Source organism: Phascolarctos cinereus, unplaced genomic scaffold, assembly GCF_003287225.1.
Source record: "Phascolarctos cinereus isolate Bilbo 61053 unplaced genomic scaffold, phaCin_HiC Scaffold_2;HRSCAF=192, whole genome shotgun sequence".
NCBI classification, from domain to species: domain Eukaryota; kingdom Metazoa; phylum Chordata; class Mammalia; order Diprotodontia; family Phascolarctidae; genus Phascolarctos; species Phascolarctos cinereus.
This window is the reverse complement of record NW_027555625.1, coordinates 45069212-45086450: the sequence shown is the minus strand read 5'-3', so window position 1 is coordinate 45086450 and position 17239 is coordinate 45069212. Positions and strand designations below refer to the sequence as shown.

The 17239-nt window shown below is 39.9% G+C and overlaps 1 long non-coding RNA gene across 1 annotated transcript; it reads right to left on the bottom strand.

Annotated features, from left to right (window-relative positions):
- Positions 1–15603: 15603 nt before the first annotated feature.
- On the bottom strand, positions 15604–16433 carry LOC110192448 (uncharacterized). The gene is made up of 2 exons (XR_013484507.1): positions 16059–16433; positions 15604–15793 (listed from the first exon to the last, which is right to left on the bottom strand). It is a non-coding gene; the product is annotated as an uncharacterized LOC110192448 (long non-coding RNA).
- Positions 16434–17239: the final 806 nt, after the last annotated feature.

Below are 17239 nucleotides of genomic sequence, written 5' to 3'. Positions count from 1 at the left end.
TGAGAACACAAAAGACTGCAAAACAGATACAAATCCATTTCTGATTGATTCTTTTCCAAATAACTTACTTCAAAACTACAAAATGGGGGCAGCTAGGTGGCACAATGGATAGAGCACTGGCCCTGGAGTCAGGATGGACCTGAGTTCAAATCCAACCTCAGACACTTGACACTCACTAGCTGTGTGACCCTGGTCAGGTCACTTAACCCCACTGCCTAGCTAAAAAAGGGGAAAAATGCAAAATGGATTATAATAATAATTTAAAAATGAACCTTGATGCTCTGGGACACCAAAGGCCTATCAGCTTCCCCCTGCTTCTCATTCAGAAGTCAGATCAGGATGAGAATAGTCAAGCCTGAGCCTGCTTATGACAATCAGGCAACCAAATGTACTGAGGACCCACTCACTGTATTTATGAATCACTCGGTTCCTCCTAGATCAGTGGAAGTGAAGATGATGATAATTTCACTTCAATTCAATTAACATTTATTGAGCATCTACTATGTGCCAGGCACAGGAGACACAAAAAAGAGGCAAAAGACAGTCCCAGCCCTCAAAAAGTTTATAATCTAGTGATGATGAGGATAGCTAGCATTTATATAGCTTTTTAAAGTTTACAAAATGACCCCAGGCTAAGAGGTTGAGCATCTGGCCCAGGGTCACATGCAGAGGGGTGTGCTGGTAAATGAGTAACATAGTGGGGAGGTATATACAACACATTTGTAAGTTTAATCTTCATTATTAACATTTTCTCCATCACTTTCTTAACATGCCAAAATCTTAAATAAAACTGTAAATATGTAAGTATTTAGAGTGTGGTATAGTGGGTAGAAAGCCAGCCTTGGAGTCAGAAAGACTGCATTCAATTCCTGCTCCTAATAGATACAGTTCCTATGACCCTAGGCAACTGAACCTTTCCTAGCCTTGGGCAAATTTTTCTTCCTTCTTTTCTCTCTCTCTTTCTCTCTTTCTTCAACTGGGGTTAAGTGACTTTCTTTGAACTCAAGATTTGAACTCAAGTTCTCTTGACTCCAGGGCCAGTGCTCCATGCACTATCATACCACCTTCAAGCAAATTTCTTAAGACTAACTCTGTAACGTTATAAGTCCTGAATTTGTGAGTGTAGTTTTCCTGAAGTTTAGGGGTGCCAGGACCCTGAAATAGCGAGGCAGGTCCTGCCTCGAATGAATTCCACCCAAGCCTTCTTTCAGCCAAAGACAGGATTTATTAGAACACTGTTCAAGGTGGACATGATTCTAAAAAGACACCATATTGACCAGACTCTTAAGGAAGATAAGCAATTTAATGGAGGGCTAGATGGACCTTATGCACAGAAAGACTGCAGAAAGGAGGGGAGGGGAGGGAGTGACCAGAGGCTGGGGTGACTGGGAGGTAGCCGGGAGCTCCAGGAACCTGTCCTAAGTGGCCCAGGGAGAAAGAGGTCTAGATAGAATTAAGGCTGGGAAGTGGCCAAGGGCAATGGGGAGATAACAGAAAAGGAAGGTTGGGCTGGGTTAGAGGTAACTGAGAATAGGGAGATTGGGCATAAACCACAAAGACAGGGCAATTGAGAGGATTACTGGAATAGGCTGAGGCGGGAGACTTGACCTCCAGAGAAAATTCAAGGAGAGCTCAGGGTGGGGTGGGGGGGTTTCCCAGAGCCAGTACCCAGTTAGTTTCTTCACCAGAAATTTCCTGTAACAATGAAATCACAGACATAGGCCTCTATCCCCCTCCCCCCTCTGCAAAAGCCACAAATATTAACATTCTAATTATTAGGTGAAAGAAGCATGGCATGATAGAGAGCTGGTTTCAGAATCAGGAAGTCTTGGATTCAGATCCCACCTCCGATACATACTGGCTCTATGACCCTTGGTTAGTCAACCTCTCATTGCCCTCTGAGGATTTTTTACAGCTTTAAAAGTTGGAGAGGCATTGCATATTTGCTTTGGTAGAAGGAATTTCCTTGATGTGACTGCTTTATAAAACCACCAAGTCCAGTTTTCTTTTAAGTATTAATATTCACACACAAAAAATTACAAATCCAAATACCAGAGCTTTTTTTTTACTACCTAGTATCTTTGGTTTATTTATGTGTTGATGCCCCTGCACTAGATTAGACAACGATCAGGTCCATAATTATGAACTCTAATTCCTGTGACAAATTGGGACGGGGGAGACTTGGGGCACAGTTGTTTGCCCTTCATTCTCTCTCTCTCTTTTTATTTTTAGGCAATTAAGGTTAAGTGACTTGCCCAGGGTCACACAGCTAGTAAGTGTCAAGTGTTTGGTCTGAGGCCAGATTTGAACTCAGGTCCTCCTGACTTCAGGGCCGGTGCTCTATCCACTGCGCCACCTAGCTGCCCCTTTTGCCCTTCATTCTCAAAGAGGACCAAGATGTGGTGCCACGACTTGCAAAGGAACTAGATTTAAATAAGGGAGCACAGTGCAAAGGTCAACAGACTCATTTTCTCCTCCTGGGGGGATAGTATTAAGAAGACTGAGTGGGGGCAGTTCAGGCACCAAAGAATCTAGTTCCAGTCTCCATTATACAGCCAATCTGATGTGGGGGGCAAAGAGTGCCCTAGGATTAAAAATAACCTTAAGGGTTGTGTGTGGGATGCACTGAAATTAAAAATAAGACAAAACACAGAGGTGTCCAAGGAGAAATGGAAAGTTAATTTATTATAGTTATAATAATAATAATAATTATTATTATTTCAAATCTCGAGATTTGGGTGTCCCCACATCAGTGGCTCTGATGAGAGGAGACGACGCGCAGAAGCAGAAGTCAGTTTAAATAACCCTGATGGTTGAATCCCCCTCCTTCCCCCAACTGTCCGTTAATTTGGCTCACAATCTCCCACTCAGGACTCTAACATAAGACAAAGGACATAGCATACATCCCTAGATTTCTTAGTTTGTTGAGATAATGTCAAAGAAGCAATGAGAAATGTGCAGTTAGGCTAGACTTTGTACTGTGGAGCCAGTTTACCATAAAAGATAATTTACAATTGTTTTGGAAGGTCTTAGAGATTGAACAGACAATGAAGAGAACTGGAAGACATCTGAGTAAGATCCAGTCAAAGGGAGATAAGGGGAGTAGATAAGGAACCTTTTAAGGGTTTTCTGGAGCCAGATTCTTTTTAGGGGCAAAGACACATTTGAATAAGATTAAAAAGTAGGTTAAGGCTTAACCACTAGACAAATTTTAACTACTGATATATGGCACTAAAAAAAAACTTACAGAAATCTATTCTTAACCCTATCCTACCTTCTGAACTCATTACCTTAATTACACTGAGAAGTCTTCACTGGGACATCCCATTCAGTTGCTTCCCCAGGCTCCTGAGGGGATTAGAAGATAAGTTTTCCATTTACAACCTGCACCAAAAAGAATTGCCTTTGTTTCCCTTATCTTGAGATGCCATAAAACTTCCCCCTGTCCTGGACCATAAAAAGATCCTTGTCTCCCTCATCCTGAGTCATGAAATTTCCCAAAATCCTTATCCTGGGTCCCCTATCCTGTCATCCATCTTCCTCATCCTATGTCATGAAAACCCCTCCCCTTATCTTGTAAGATAAAACAGATCCCTATCCCTTTGTAAGCTGCTAGTCCTCTTTCCAGAGCTAGCTCGCTGCTTTCGTGTCAATAAAGCTCCCAGTGGTTACAGAGAAGGTCTAAGTGAATTCTTTCACACCCAAACCAGCTCTCCCAACTCTAAACCTCAACATAAAATGGTGCCGAAACCCGGGAGTCCAAATATTAACTGGACTCCACTGATCTTCTCCTGGCTACTGGGATAACAGGTAAGCACCTTTTCTTTGTTCTCTTCCCCAGACCCTTTCTGCTCCTACTGTCTCCCTGACTGAGAGACCCCTGGATTGCCCAGACACTGCCAGCGGCGTCTGAAGCTCCGCTGACCTCTGGGTGGTCAGTTGGACTGTTGACCCTCACATAAGGGGACGCCCTTGAACTGGGTCGGTCACATGTTTTTCCTCTCAAGTGTCTTGGGACGCTAAGACAAGCGAGAGGCTGTTAGGAGACTGTAGGATGGGAAATTCAGGGAAGGAGATCTTAAAGAAAAGCACCTAGTGTTCCACTGTAACACAGCCTGACCTCAATGTAATCTAGAAAAATAATTTGCAAAGGGGATTTCTAACAAGACAAGCATAGTAAGAAATTTGGTCTCCAAAACTTAAAGAAAAGGCACCTTGCTCTATTTGAGCAGACTATCCCCTACACCTTAGTTTACCCTGTGTTGTTCCTTCCCCTCCCCTGTGAGACGTTGAGGGAGGTGGGTAGGTAGGTCTTCTCGCCTGATTTTCTTTGTGGGGGGGGTCCCTGTGCCCCATTTCAGAGTCTCTATGCCCTGTGGGCCTTCGTGCCTGGTTTTCTTTGGGGGTTCCTGTAACCCGTTTTAGGGTGTCCATGCCCTGTGGGCCTTTGCACCTGCTTTTCTTTGGGGGTCCCTGCACCCCAGTTTCAAGGTCTCATTTTCTAGTATATGCAGCTTGAAATTCCCAAGAGGATGGAAATGGAAAGTGGGAATGCTTAAGGATTATCTGATAAGTCTCAAAGGTAAAAGAGAAAAGGAACTACAGCTCTTCTCCAACTGAGACTGGAAGGTATTGTCGACCTGAATGTTCGGTTAAAGAAGGCAAACAAGTTAGGTGATACATGATTATATAGTTTATTCCCTTTTAGCTAGCGAATCATGTCGACATGGAAGCCAGAACGTGATTCTGACTCCAAAATTAAGCAAAATGAGAGAGGTTTTATACAGTTTAGAGTGATCAGACTCAGGATGTCTGTGTTACAAAAAGTACAGCCTCCATATGTTTGTTTAACATATAGCATGGGAAAGGAATTCTCTTAATTGAATAGGTTGTAAATACAATAAAACAGGAGAATGTCAAACTGTAGATAGAAACTCAAGATAAGGAAAGTCCCATTATTCAAGAGAGTATCTGGTCCCAGACATCCTGGGCTTAGTGATAACAAACAGGAAGAATGTTGATCAGTTCTATCTGGTCCTGGAATTTCCTGACACAGGAAGGGGTGTTTTAGTTCACTCAGAGAGAAAAAGATTAATTTAGGTTTTTGGCCTTTGTTGGGGCTCAATTGATCTTAAATGATTATCATTTCCTCTTTTGGTCAAAGGTAAGCCGAAGACTTCACCTGTAGACCAAGAAAAGTGTGGGAAAAACCCTCCTCTTCCTCAGGCGATGGAAAGAGATGTCCACTTGGAGCTGGCATCTTCAGATGATCCCAGAGTCCACATCCAGAAGTTGGCAGCTATGGGAGTAGTCACATAGACCTGATAGAGGCTCATAGAAGATGTATGAGTTGATAATTGAGAGAAAATAGAGTAACATAAGTCTTTAGTTAAAGGCACATAGAGATGGTTCAGTTTCCCAGTCACACAGGACTAGGTTCAAACAATACAACAGTTTTCTCATAATTCACAAAATTGCATAATTACATTAAGTCAGGTACAGATTAAACTAGTCAGAGAGCTCACAATAGACTAGTTTTGAGAAGAGAGATTTATATGTAACCAAGATAACAAAGAAAACCTTAGACATGAACCATACAAATCAATACAATCATTACTACCAATGTTAACTAACATCAAGTTCCTTGCTCATGTACAATAAGTTAATTCATAGGCAGTTCCAAAAGGGAGCTCTACTTCTCTGGCTTAGGTCTAGAAGTCCCCATATAATTCTGTTTTAGTATAAATTAGTACGATCACTAAAATTTGGTTCTCCATTTTTTGATATCATCTGCTGCTTCTGTTCTTACCTACATCCTGTACCTGGTATAAGAATTGTTTAAAATGTGAAGATCCAGCCATAAAATGAGCTCTCCTGCCTTTTAAAATTACCAGATACGTTAATAAAGAAGAAATAATTTCACTTACTTTTACCACTATCGAATACAATTTTTGGTGTAAAAAATCTAAATTTGAGATCTTCTTACCTAAACATGCTTAAAGGTTGGATTTCCATGATAGATACATTTTGGAAGCCAATCATATACATTTGTATATAATTCTTAGAGGAATCAACCTAATCCTGTTGCTTTTCTCAAAATTTGCTATCCTATTTAATTAGACATCTATCACATTACATCTTTGTCTTATTATTTTCTCTAAACATTTCCTCCTTAGGAGGATGGTATTCCTATATTATTATTTTATTTGGCCATGAATGTAAGTTTAAATTGTAAGTTATTCATACTTGCATCCTATTATGGTAGAGGTGTTCCAGAGGGACAAGGTCATGTATCATATCAGAAGGAAACAACTTCCTTAGCTCTATTTGATTCCAGGCATGAGTCATATCTGACAGCCAATCGTGTAGTCACTGGATGTGAAAGGCAGGCTTAGGATTAATTAGGTGGGGAATTTTCCTTTTCAGAAAGGAAATAGTACAATTGGGAAATAGAGTCAACATGATCCTACCTAGGCTGTGTCCAAGGTCGTCCTCAAAACTCTTGCCAGGCACAGACATCCACCTTTATCAGTTCTCAGCCTGCAGCACATGCCATTCTACTATTGGCTTCATGACAACTCAGACAATTATTCTGGTAATCAAAGCTCAAAACGATAGTAAATTTCTGTCCCATAAAGTCACATATCCTAGATAATAAACTCTTGCTTAGGCCATGAAATGATTACAGATTTAGATCAAAACAGCAAGATCTCTTCTGCTTTACAGCTTATTACAATAATTTAGCAATAAGTTATCTTGCAAATGAAAATTTAGTAGGCCTCAAAAAAATTAAACAAGACATTTCTTCTAAAAGTATTTTCCTTCTTTAAAAACAATTTAAAATTTATCCTGATGTTAAGAAAAATAATCACTAAACTTTTATGAAGAACATTTGTTGAAAATTTTTAAGGTGATAGATATCTTTCTTTTCCACCTTAAAGTAAAAATAAACCTTTAAAACTGGAATTCATTAAAACTAAGTTGATGTAAAATGTCCTCAGGTAACATAAATAACTTCCCAAAGTACTATAACAAACTAAATTTCTAATTATTACAGAATTCCTAGATATCACAAAGTTCCTTAGTGAAAAAGGTGTTTGTAATGGAGAAAAAAATCCAGTTTTTATAATGCATGAAGAACACACCCATTTAAATTAGCCTTATCACAATAACAAATATTAGCAAGCCTTTAAAAATTTACTCAGTATTTTTTTCTTTCTTTTGTCTTTAAATATATCACTAGAAATTAGGAAAAACTATTACATTCTGGAATCTCACATAGATAGTGAATGTGGTAGTCCATAAATCTCCAAATTAACATATCTCAAGGATTCTCATTTACTCAGGAATTTCACAACACAGGAAACTTTTACACAGATTTGATAAGAATTTTAGGTGAAACTTCCTCTTAAAAGCAAATAAAACTTGGACGTTTATTCTAACCCATTCATTCTCCCCTATTATTATTATTTTGGGAGGGGTGACAATTCTTGATCTAACATCTCTGGATTATAAGAGAAATTGCTTTTTTTTCCCCAACAGTATAGCTGATACAATTTGTTTACCAGATTACACCATATAATAAAATCTCAGAAATATAACTATACCATAAACAATTATCAGGTATTTAAAACTTGAAACAGAACCAATTAATTATCTGCTTACAACCAAATATACCTCATTAAATGTTAACAGTTTTCAAATTATCCAATTTTATCACAGCCTTTAAAAAGACCAAACCATATGTACCATTTCTACCTCACAATGATCTCTCAAATTTTACAATCTAAGAAAGTTTTAGAAATACAATACAATTTAGAAACATGCTAACAACCCAAACAATAAACTTCAGATGACATCAGCTGCATTTCCAGATTATCACATACAGAAATTATTGATCTTATTACTCATGGTATTTAAAAACCACTTCAAAGTTATCAGGTATGGAACAATTACATTAAATTAGAGAGATGATAATAATAATGTTGTCTAACATATGCCAGTCATTGTTTTAAGCACTTTAAAGTCATTATATCATTTTGATCCAATAGCAACAGTCATTATTACTTTTCCTTTTACAAATCTGGAAACAGGGTATACAGAGATAAAATAACTTTCCATGTTGCCCGCAACCAGATTGTACACCGAATGGAGAGGCATGAAATAACTTATGACATGGGCCAGGCGGAGTAGAATTACTGACTCAGTTTATTCATCTGAAGGCACAGAATATATAGGGAAAAATCTAGCCTAACTTCAAAGAGTCCTCCCCATGAGATATTCCCCAGAACATCTGCTGAGGATGTAACAATCATGAATTTCCTCCTTATCAGGGTTCCTAGATTGCACTGTAGATTCCAGGGTTTTCCCAGGCGCCTAGGTGCCACCTGCATAGAGGAGTAAATACATAAATCTAAGGTTCAAAGAGAGAGAAGGGATATCTCAGAGACCTCTTTATCAGGAAGGAATTTGGGGAGCCGTACCACTTAATCCCTGAGCCCTTTGGGGTGAAAGCCTGAGCAGAGGTCAAACTCTGCCTTGGATCTTAAACCCTTATCAGACTCTTAAGATCAGCCCTCAACAACTTCCTCCCTTCTCGAATTAGCAAGGAGCTTGAGGTGATGAACATCCGTTCCCAACACTGTGATCCTTGATTTAATTAAGGTAACAATGCAGGGGACAATAAAACATAATATGATGAATAATAGTGCCCAAGACAATGCATGAAGTAACAAGGCAGGTAAATTGTTAAATATATTGGTCTCACTTAATTTTTTCAGGATCTCTACAGCCAGATTTTTTGGGTTAATCCCCGGGGAGTGACTATCTACAATCACCTGGGTGATATTAGCAAGAAAAGACAAATCAGCAGAAAGGTTACTATTATGCCAAACACCTTCTAAATGATTCTTAACCATGTTCCAATTTACAATGCTAGAATTATATGGAAAAGGAGTAACACATACCATAGTAAAGCGATAATCACATTTTAAAGTAGCTCTAAATTCTATTTCTGCAACTTCATCCCCAATAAATTCCACAGCATCTTTTAATGCATCCAATTTTCTCTCAAAATCTAAATCAATTTCCTTTTGTGTGTGAAGTGCCAATGACACATTCCTAGCCAATGCTTCAGTGTATTGTGCATCATGCACTTGCTGTGTAAATGTATGAAATGTTACTGCAGATGCAACAAGGGATGAGATAAGTGATACCAGGGACACAACTCCCCAAACGACACATTGGACACATCTCTTTTTTCTAACAGAAATCTCTCGATTAAGATAGTACAATGTTTGATCAGCAGGAGCTAAAAACCATCCCTCCTGTACTTGAGTAGGAAATATAGAATATTTAGGTCTTTCTAATATCATAGCTACAAATTCCCAAGTTCCATGTGCATAATATAAGCATCTATTTACTACACAATTTTTGCATACAATTTTATAATACCCATCAGGTGTCAGTGTGATGTTGGGTCTTCCCAAAAGAAATGCTTGATGCCTGGGTAAACAGGCAACTAGCTTTGTTCTATTATAAAAAAGAGCAATATCAGGTTTAAAGGGAGTGGCAGCATGTAAGTATATAGGATCAAATGCTGCCATTGCTAACCAAAGTTTTTCCTGATGTACACCATTCTTATTGATAATTCCTGGCATAATCCACCCCTGTCTTGCACCCTCAATATCATGATCTAATTTATTCCATATTTCAAATTTTTCCCACTTGTAATTAGCTACACCCCTATACTGAGTATGACATTTTACCCAAGGTGGAATTTTATGCCATGCTGATGATACAGAGATATTAGAACAATCTGGCCAGGGAGAAAGATGAGCTGGCCCTTTCACAGATCTAGTAGTTTCCATACCAAACATAGATATATTCCAAACTATTCCCCTAGGAACAAATTGAGCAGAGTGAGTAATATTTTCTAACTTAACACAATAATCTATAAAGTCTACATTAATTCCAAAACATATTGGGGGTGTGCCAGTTTTGCCTTTAAAATTGTATCCTAAAACATCCTTCATTTCTAAGTCTTTAATTCTCCAATCCCTTTGTCCAAAAATTTCTGCCTTGTCCTGCGGGTATAATGTCAATAACTGGATCATCCCAGTGAGTAGTCTCGGCCACGGGGAGTTGTTAATGTATGACCAAAGCTGTAAAGTCTTTGCTTCAATAGTCATTGTTTGTAACAGCATCATCAGTTGCAGCAGCCATCCTGCCGAGCTTGCTCCTCGCTATCGCCTCCGGCGCTGCTTCTGTTTTCTTATGTCCTTTTTCCTCTTTGGTATTTGAAGTTTCTGAAACCTCCGGGTCATCTCTGAGACAGATTCTGATGTTACGTTCAGGGATCCATATTGGTCCTTCTGCACCATCTGGAAAGACAGAAGCATACCCTCGTCCCCAGGTCAATAATCTATCTGGTCCAAACCAATGATTGGTTTTTGGGTCCTTCCACATGACTCTTTTTTGAGTCTTTTGTTCCTCATAATTACTCCCCTTATGTAATCTAAAGTGTTTTTCAGCTGGGGTACAGCCTTCTCTATCAGGAGTAAGAAAATTTAAAGCATATACTGCTTGAGCCAATTGTCTTCGTGGCCTACCCCTGGCTTCTCCCCCCTTTTGCTTTTGAAGAAATGTTTTAAGAGATCTATTTTTCCTTTCCACAATTGCTTGACCGGTAGGATTATAAGGAATCCGGTAATGTGGTGAATATGAAACGTAAGACAGAACGTACGAAATGCATGAGAAACATAAGCAGGGCCATTATCAGTTTTTAAAACTGAGGGCACACCAGAAATAGAAAAGCAATGAAGCATATGATCTATGACATTTTGTACTGCTTCCCCTGCTTGTGCAGTAGCCATAGTGAAGGAAGAATAAGTATCAACTGTTACATGAATAAATTGTAACTTTGCAAAACTGCTGTAATGAGTAACATCCATTTGCCAAATTTCTCCTGAATATAATCCGCGTGGATTAACAGCCATTTTATATGGTGTGGGTATATAAGGAAGACATTTACAGCAGGATTTTACTATCTGTCGAGCCTGTTCTCTAGTAATCCCAAATTGTTTCCTTAACATAGAGGCAGACTGATGAAATTTGTCATGTGATTCCTTAGCTTCCTCAACAGACAACATTAACAGGGTTGGTCTAGTGAGGTCATCAGCTATCTGATTCCCATGTGTAATAGGTCCTGGAAGCTCCGTATGTGAAGGAACATGTGTACAATATACTGGGGAAGTTCGTTCCCGAATAGTTTTTTGTAACATCATAAAAAGTTGCAATATATTATAATTAGATGACACTTTAATTTGAGCAGTTTCTATGTTATTAACCATTCCTACTGCATATTTACTGTCTGAAAATATATTAAGAGGACCAGAATATCTTTGTAGTACTAATATTATAGCATAAATTTCATTTTGTTGTGTAGAATCAAATGGTGTATGTGCTGCATATCTCTCATCAGGGGGAATAAAATATGTTGAAATGTGATGAGAGGAAGCGTCAGTAAAGGCACAGAGTGCTCCCACTATGGGATCCTTTTGCACTATCGTGTTAATAATCCACTGATGTTTCCTGGCAAATTGTAAAATTGGGTATTGGTATGTATTATCTATTTCCCCTTGAAAAATAGTAAGAAGCACCTGCCAAGAATGGTCTTGACTGAGCAATTCCTCTATTTGTTTTTTATCATAAGGTTGATGTATAATACTAGGGGCATTTCCAACTAATTGTAATATTCTTTTGCAGGCTTTCTTAGCCAAGTCTGCTACCATAGAAGGATATGTTTGAAGGGTATATTTCGGCTGTGAAGGCCGAAAAACCCACTCCAGTAACTTGTCTTTCTGATGTATACATCCAAAAGGTATATCTGGGGTATCTAATATTGTAACTTCTAAAGGCACACCAGATTCTATGCGATGAGCCATTGCAGTTTCAATTGATTCTTGTATTTTTTCTAATTGCTGTTTTGCTTTTGTAGTAAGTGTTCTAGGAGATGTAGGATCAGGGTCGCCTCTAAGAATATCATATAGATCCTTTAATTCATGAGTCCCTATTTTTAAATAAGATCTGATCCAATTAATGTCTCCTAGGAGTTTCTGAAAATCATTTAATGTTTTTAGTTTATCTTGTCTAATACATATCTTTTGAGGCTGAATTTCTTTCATCCCTACTAATTGTCCTAAGTACGAGTAAGGAGGTGCCTTTTGAATCTTTTCAGGTGCAATCTCTAACCCATGATCTCTAAGAGCGGTAAACATGTCCCCCATAATACTAGCTAATTGCTCTTTTTGTGGATGAGCACAAAGGATGTCATCCATATAATGAATTATGTATGCTTGGGGGTATTTTTTCCTGATGGGATCTATAGCATCTGCTACATATTGCTGACACATGGTGGGGCTATTCTTCATCCCTTGAGGAAGCACCTTCCACTGATATCTTTGGTAAGGTTGTTTCAAATTTTCTGATGGTAATGAGAATGCAAAGTATTTACAATCTTCTGCTCTAAGAGGTATAGTATAAAAACAATCTTTTAAATCAATTACCCACAAAGGCCAGTCTGCCGGATTGCAATCGGAGAAGGCAGCCCTGGCTGTAAGGTTCCCATAGTTATCATACGAGCATTAACTTGTCTGAGATCTGTTAACATTCTCCATTTGCCTGATTTTTTCTTAATAGCAAATATAGGAGAATTCCATGGACTAGTGGAAAATTCTATATGACCTGCTGCCAATTGTCTGGTTATAATATCTCGAAGAGCCTTAATTTTTTCTAGACTAAGAGGCCACTGGTCCACCCATATGGGGGGCCCTTCTTTCCATGTTATCTTAGGAACCTGTACTGTTCTTTTCTTTTCGACCGTGACCCCTACTAAAAATTTTTTGCTACTTACAGTAACATTCATATGTTTCAATAAATCTCTTCCCCAGAGGCAGTATGGAAGGTGTGGCAATACATATGGTCTAAATCTCCCTTGCTGCCCCTCCACTCTCCAAGTAAGCCATGCCGCGCTTTGTGCAGGAGCGGCTATTTCTCCTATTCCCTGTAACATCACATTTTCTTGATCTAGTGGCCAGTCTCTAGGCCAAGCCCGTAAGGTGACAACTGATTTATCAGCTCCAGTGTCTATTAACCCTTCAAATTCTTTTCCTTGTATCTCTATTTTTAGAGTTGGTCTGGCATCTGTGATAGTTCTATGCCAAAATAGTCCTGTGCTACCAAATCCTTCTGTCCCCCTTACCTTTTTTGTCATATTCCCCAGTTTTTTATAATCCATTACAATCATTTGTGCTATTCTTTCCCCTTTTTGAATGACAAAACGACAACGAGGAAAAGCATAAACCATAACCTCAATTTCTCCAGTGTAATCAGAGTCCACCACTCCAGGAATAACCATGAGTCCCCTAAGTGTCTGGGAACTACGGCCTAAGATTAAACCCACCATCCCTGGGGGTAATGGACCATGTACTCCAATGTTTTTATCAAGAGTGGAACTTAAATCTAATCCGGCACTACCTGGAGTGGCATGAATAAGGTCTAATATTGTGAGTCTTGTGGGCACGGAGCAGGGACTGGTTGAATCAATGACAGCGCTGCTCCTATTGTTTGGCGGGCGGAGCGGGCCCCCTCCAGGGGGTTTAAAGGCTGTCCATTAACATCTGAAGTAGATCTACATAATGAAGCCCAATGATTTCCTCTTTGACACCTAGGACAAGGAGTAGTAGGGGGCTGAGACCCTGTCTTCCTAAGATCCCTATAATCCTTTTTTATATGGCCAGGCCTTCCACAATTAAAACATTTTAACCTTCTCAGGTCCCTCTGATTGTTAGGAAAGGCAGATGCTAGCATTTCTGCTTGGGCTGCTGCCATAGCCTGTACCTGAAATTGCGTGGTCCCTACATTCTCACACCGCTCAATCATTTCTGTAATATCCATATTGGACTTGCTGCCTTGTAAGGCTTTTTTACAATCAGCATTAGCATTTTCACTGGCCAATTTTTGAAGGAGTATTTCAGCTGCTTTTGAATCAGAAATGCTCCTTTGTATGGCTTGCGTAAGTCGGGCTACAAAATCTGGGAAAGTTTCTTGGGGGCCTTGCTTTATCTGAGTATACGAGGCTCCCCTATCTTGTTTCCCAGGAACCTTTAACCATGCCGCCCGTGCAGCCTTTGTAATTTGTTCATATGCTACAAGTGGATAATCTAGCTGTTGCTGAAGTGCAGTAAACATTCCTGTCCCTGTGAGCTGCTCCAAAGAAACAGGAATCAATGTTCTTGTATTGTATCCTGCCTGCTCTTGGCATTGCTCAATAAATTCTGATTTCCATATTAGATAATCTCCTGGCTCCAAACATGTTTTTGCTAATGAATACCAATCATATGGGGCCATGGCTGTATTAGCTATTGAATCTAATAAAGTTTGTACATAGGGACTGTTTGGCCCATATTGTACTGAGGCTTGTTTTAATTCTCTTAAAACTTTGAATTCAAAATTCCTATGTTCCCTAATCATCTGTCCAGGATTATCTGGATTCTCTTCTTCATATAGTGGAAACATCATGCTTTTTGGGATAGCTAATTTTAAGTCCATAGGCACTTCTTCCCCTCTGCTTTCTGCCCTTTGTATTGTCTCTTCTAACAAGCCCTTACATATTAACTTTCTCCCAGGCTGTTGTTTAACTGAAGGTAAATACACATCTTTCTGTTGCTTAGGGGAATGCACATTTCTCTGTTGTATAACAGAATACACATCTTCCCTCTCCTCTTCAACTATGCTCAATTGTTCCTCAAAGGCTTTATGCATTTCTTCTTCCTCTCTGTTCCTACCCCCTTATCTGCCCGTATCACTTTCTCAGCCACTAGTACTTTATCCGGGGCGTAAGACATACTTTTAGCACATTCCACATTAAAAAGGTAGCAATCGAGAATGCACCAGGGCCCTCTTCTCTGTAATATTCTCTTAGTTGCTTGCCTACAATCTCCCATTTCTCTAAATCAATTGTCCCTTCTGGTGGAAACCATGGGCAGCATTTTTCTATAACTTCTAAAATTTCCTGTAACTGACTGTTTGGAATAACTAAACCTTTTTCTTTCACTATTTTCTTTAGTAGTCTTAGGTAATACTCTCTATCTCTTTTTCCACTTTGTACTTGACCCATACTTTTGATCTTAAGGGCGCCTCTTAAGATCGAAAGTATATATGTGGGACTTTCCAAAGCGACACTATATCTTATGCTCTAAATATTCGAGCCTGTTTCTAAACTTCTTTCTAATCAATTTTTTTTTAATTTTATAATCTCCCACATAAGCCTGGTGATTTTCCCCCTCATAATCCTATTATTTCTATGGGGAAACCTGTAATGACCCTAGTTCCTTTTTACCTTAGTACCGCGGCATTGAGCCACTTCAGGACGCCTTGTTTCCTGGCGTAGTGACCAGCAAGGATTTCTTCCTCTGGAGCGTTCAAGGAACCGACCTCCCTCTGACTTTTAGTCACTGTTCGGCGCGCCAAAATGTTGCCCGCAACCAGATTGTACACCGAATGGAGAGGCGTGAAATAACTTATGGCATGAGCCAGGCGGAGTAGAATTACTGACTCAGTTTATTCATCTGAAGGCACAGAATATATAGGGAAAATCTAGCCTAACTTCAAAGAGTCCTCCTCATGACCGCAGAACATCTGCTGAGGATGTAACAATCATGAATTTCCTCCTTATCAGGGTTCCTAGATTGCGCTGTAGATTCCAGGGTTTTCCCAGGCGCCTAGGCGCCACCTGCATAGAGGAGTAAATACGTAAATCTAAGGTTCAAAGAGAGAGAAGGGATATCTCAGAGACCTCTTTATCAGGAAGGAATTTGGGGAGCCGTACCACTTAATCCCTGAGCCCTTTGGGGTGAAAGCCTGAGCAGAGGTCAAGCTCTGCCTTGGATCTTAAACCCTTATCAGACTCTGAAGATTGGCCCTCAACACTTTCCATAAATTCCAAAACTGGAACAGAGAAGTGTGGAGCTTACCAAGAGTACAAGTTAGCTTCTCACCTCATAATGCTATTGCCAGGCCTTCCAGGGGTTTGGGTGACTGATGCCAGGGCCTTCCCAGTGGTGATAATTCTTGGTGGCAGGGCATATGGAATCTCATCATAGTTCTGACCTGTCCACTTCTGTCCTCCCCACAGCTGCAGAATTTACTGAGGCTGGTGCCGTTTGCAGCTGCTGAGGCAGGGTGGGCAGAATGTACTGAACCTGGATGTTAGTCCCAGGTCTTGCCGAGAAGGGTGGGCTGCAAGATGCCCAGGGGCATAGGGCTGATTGCAGACCATCACTGCTAGTCTGTATCAGCTGCACCTCTCCTCCTTTTGCCAGATAGGGAAGGCTGATTTAAGTTTTCCCTACAATTCTCCAGCATTCTCTTCTCTTTTTCAGTCCCCATATTGAAATGCTTATCTCTGAGGAGGGGAGTGGGGAATGCTGAGGAATCAGGATTGGAAGGAGGTGTTTTAGCAGAGGGTGAGCTCCTGGAATTACCCCCAGTCTCAGAAGTTTTCTCCAACAGTCCCAAAATGAACAACTTCCCACTTTCTTAATGATTAATCTCAAAACCTTTAGAATCTGCTAAGAAGTCTTTAGCTGTATCTAACTTTTCACTAGGCTGGCCAGGCCTGGACCCACAAGAAAGGAGCTTTACACTTTGTCGTTTCCCTACTTGCAGCCCTTAGAAGCCTCTGGCTGCATTTAAAATCTTACAAGGTTATATACATAACCTTAAATACATACAGAGACACACATCCACACACAAAGTGACAGGACAAATACAATACATAGTGACATAGTGACATACTGCGCACTTAATGACACAGAGAGAGGGAATTAGAGGCTTATTAGGAAACCCCCCCAACACGAATTGGCTATTATTAGTATCATTATTATTCTGAGGAAAGGGGGTTGGGGAATTTGCGAGGATCTAAGACCTGATAGCATAACTGGATCCTGTGAGCCTTCCTCAGAGTGCCCCTGAGATTGCAGATTTAAAGGGGCAAGTCCTAATAAAGTTAAGTTTGGGGATCTGAGTCCCCGGAAGGACTATAGCCTTTAAGGGAAAAGGGGAGGGGGAAGGGGATTATTCAGAGCCTGGGAAAGAGTGCTGAAATGGCTTTGTGAGCCTTAAGGGAAGAGGCTTCTGCCTTTCCTTCTCCCTTAGCAATCTCATCAATCCAATGATG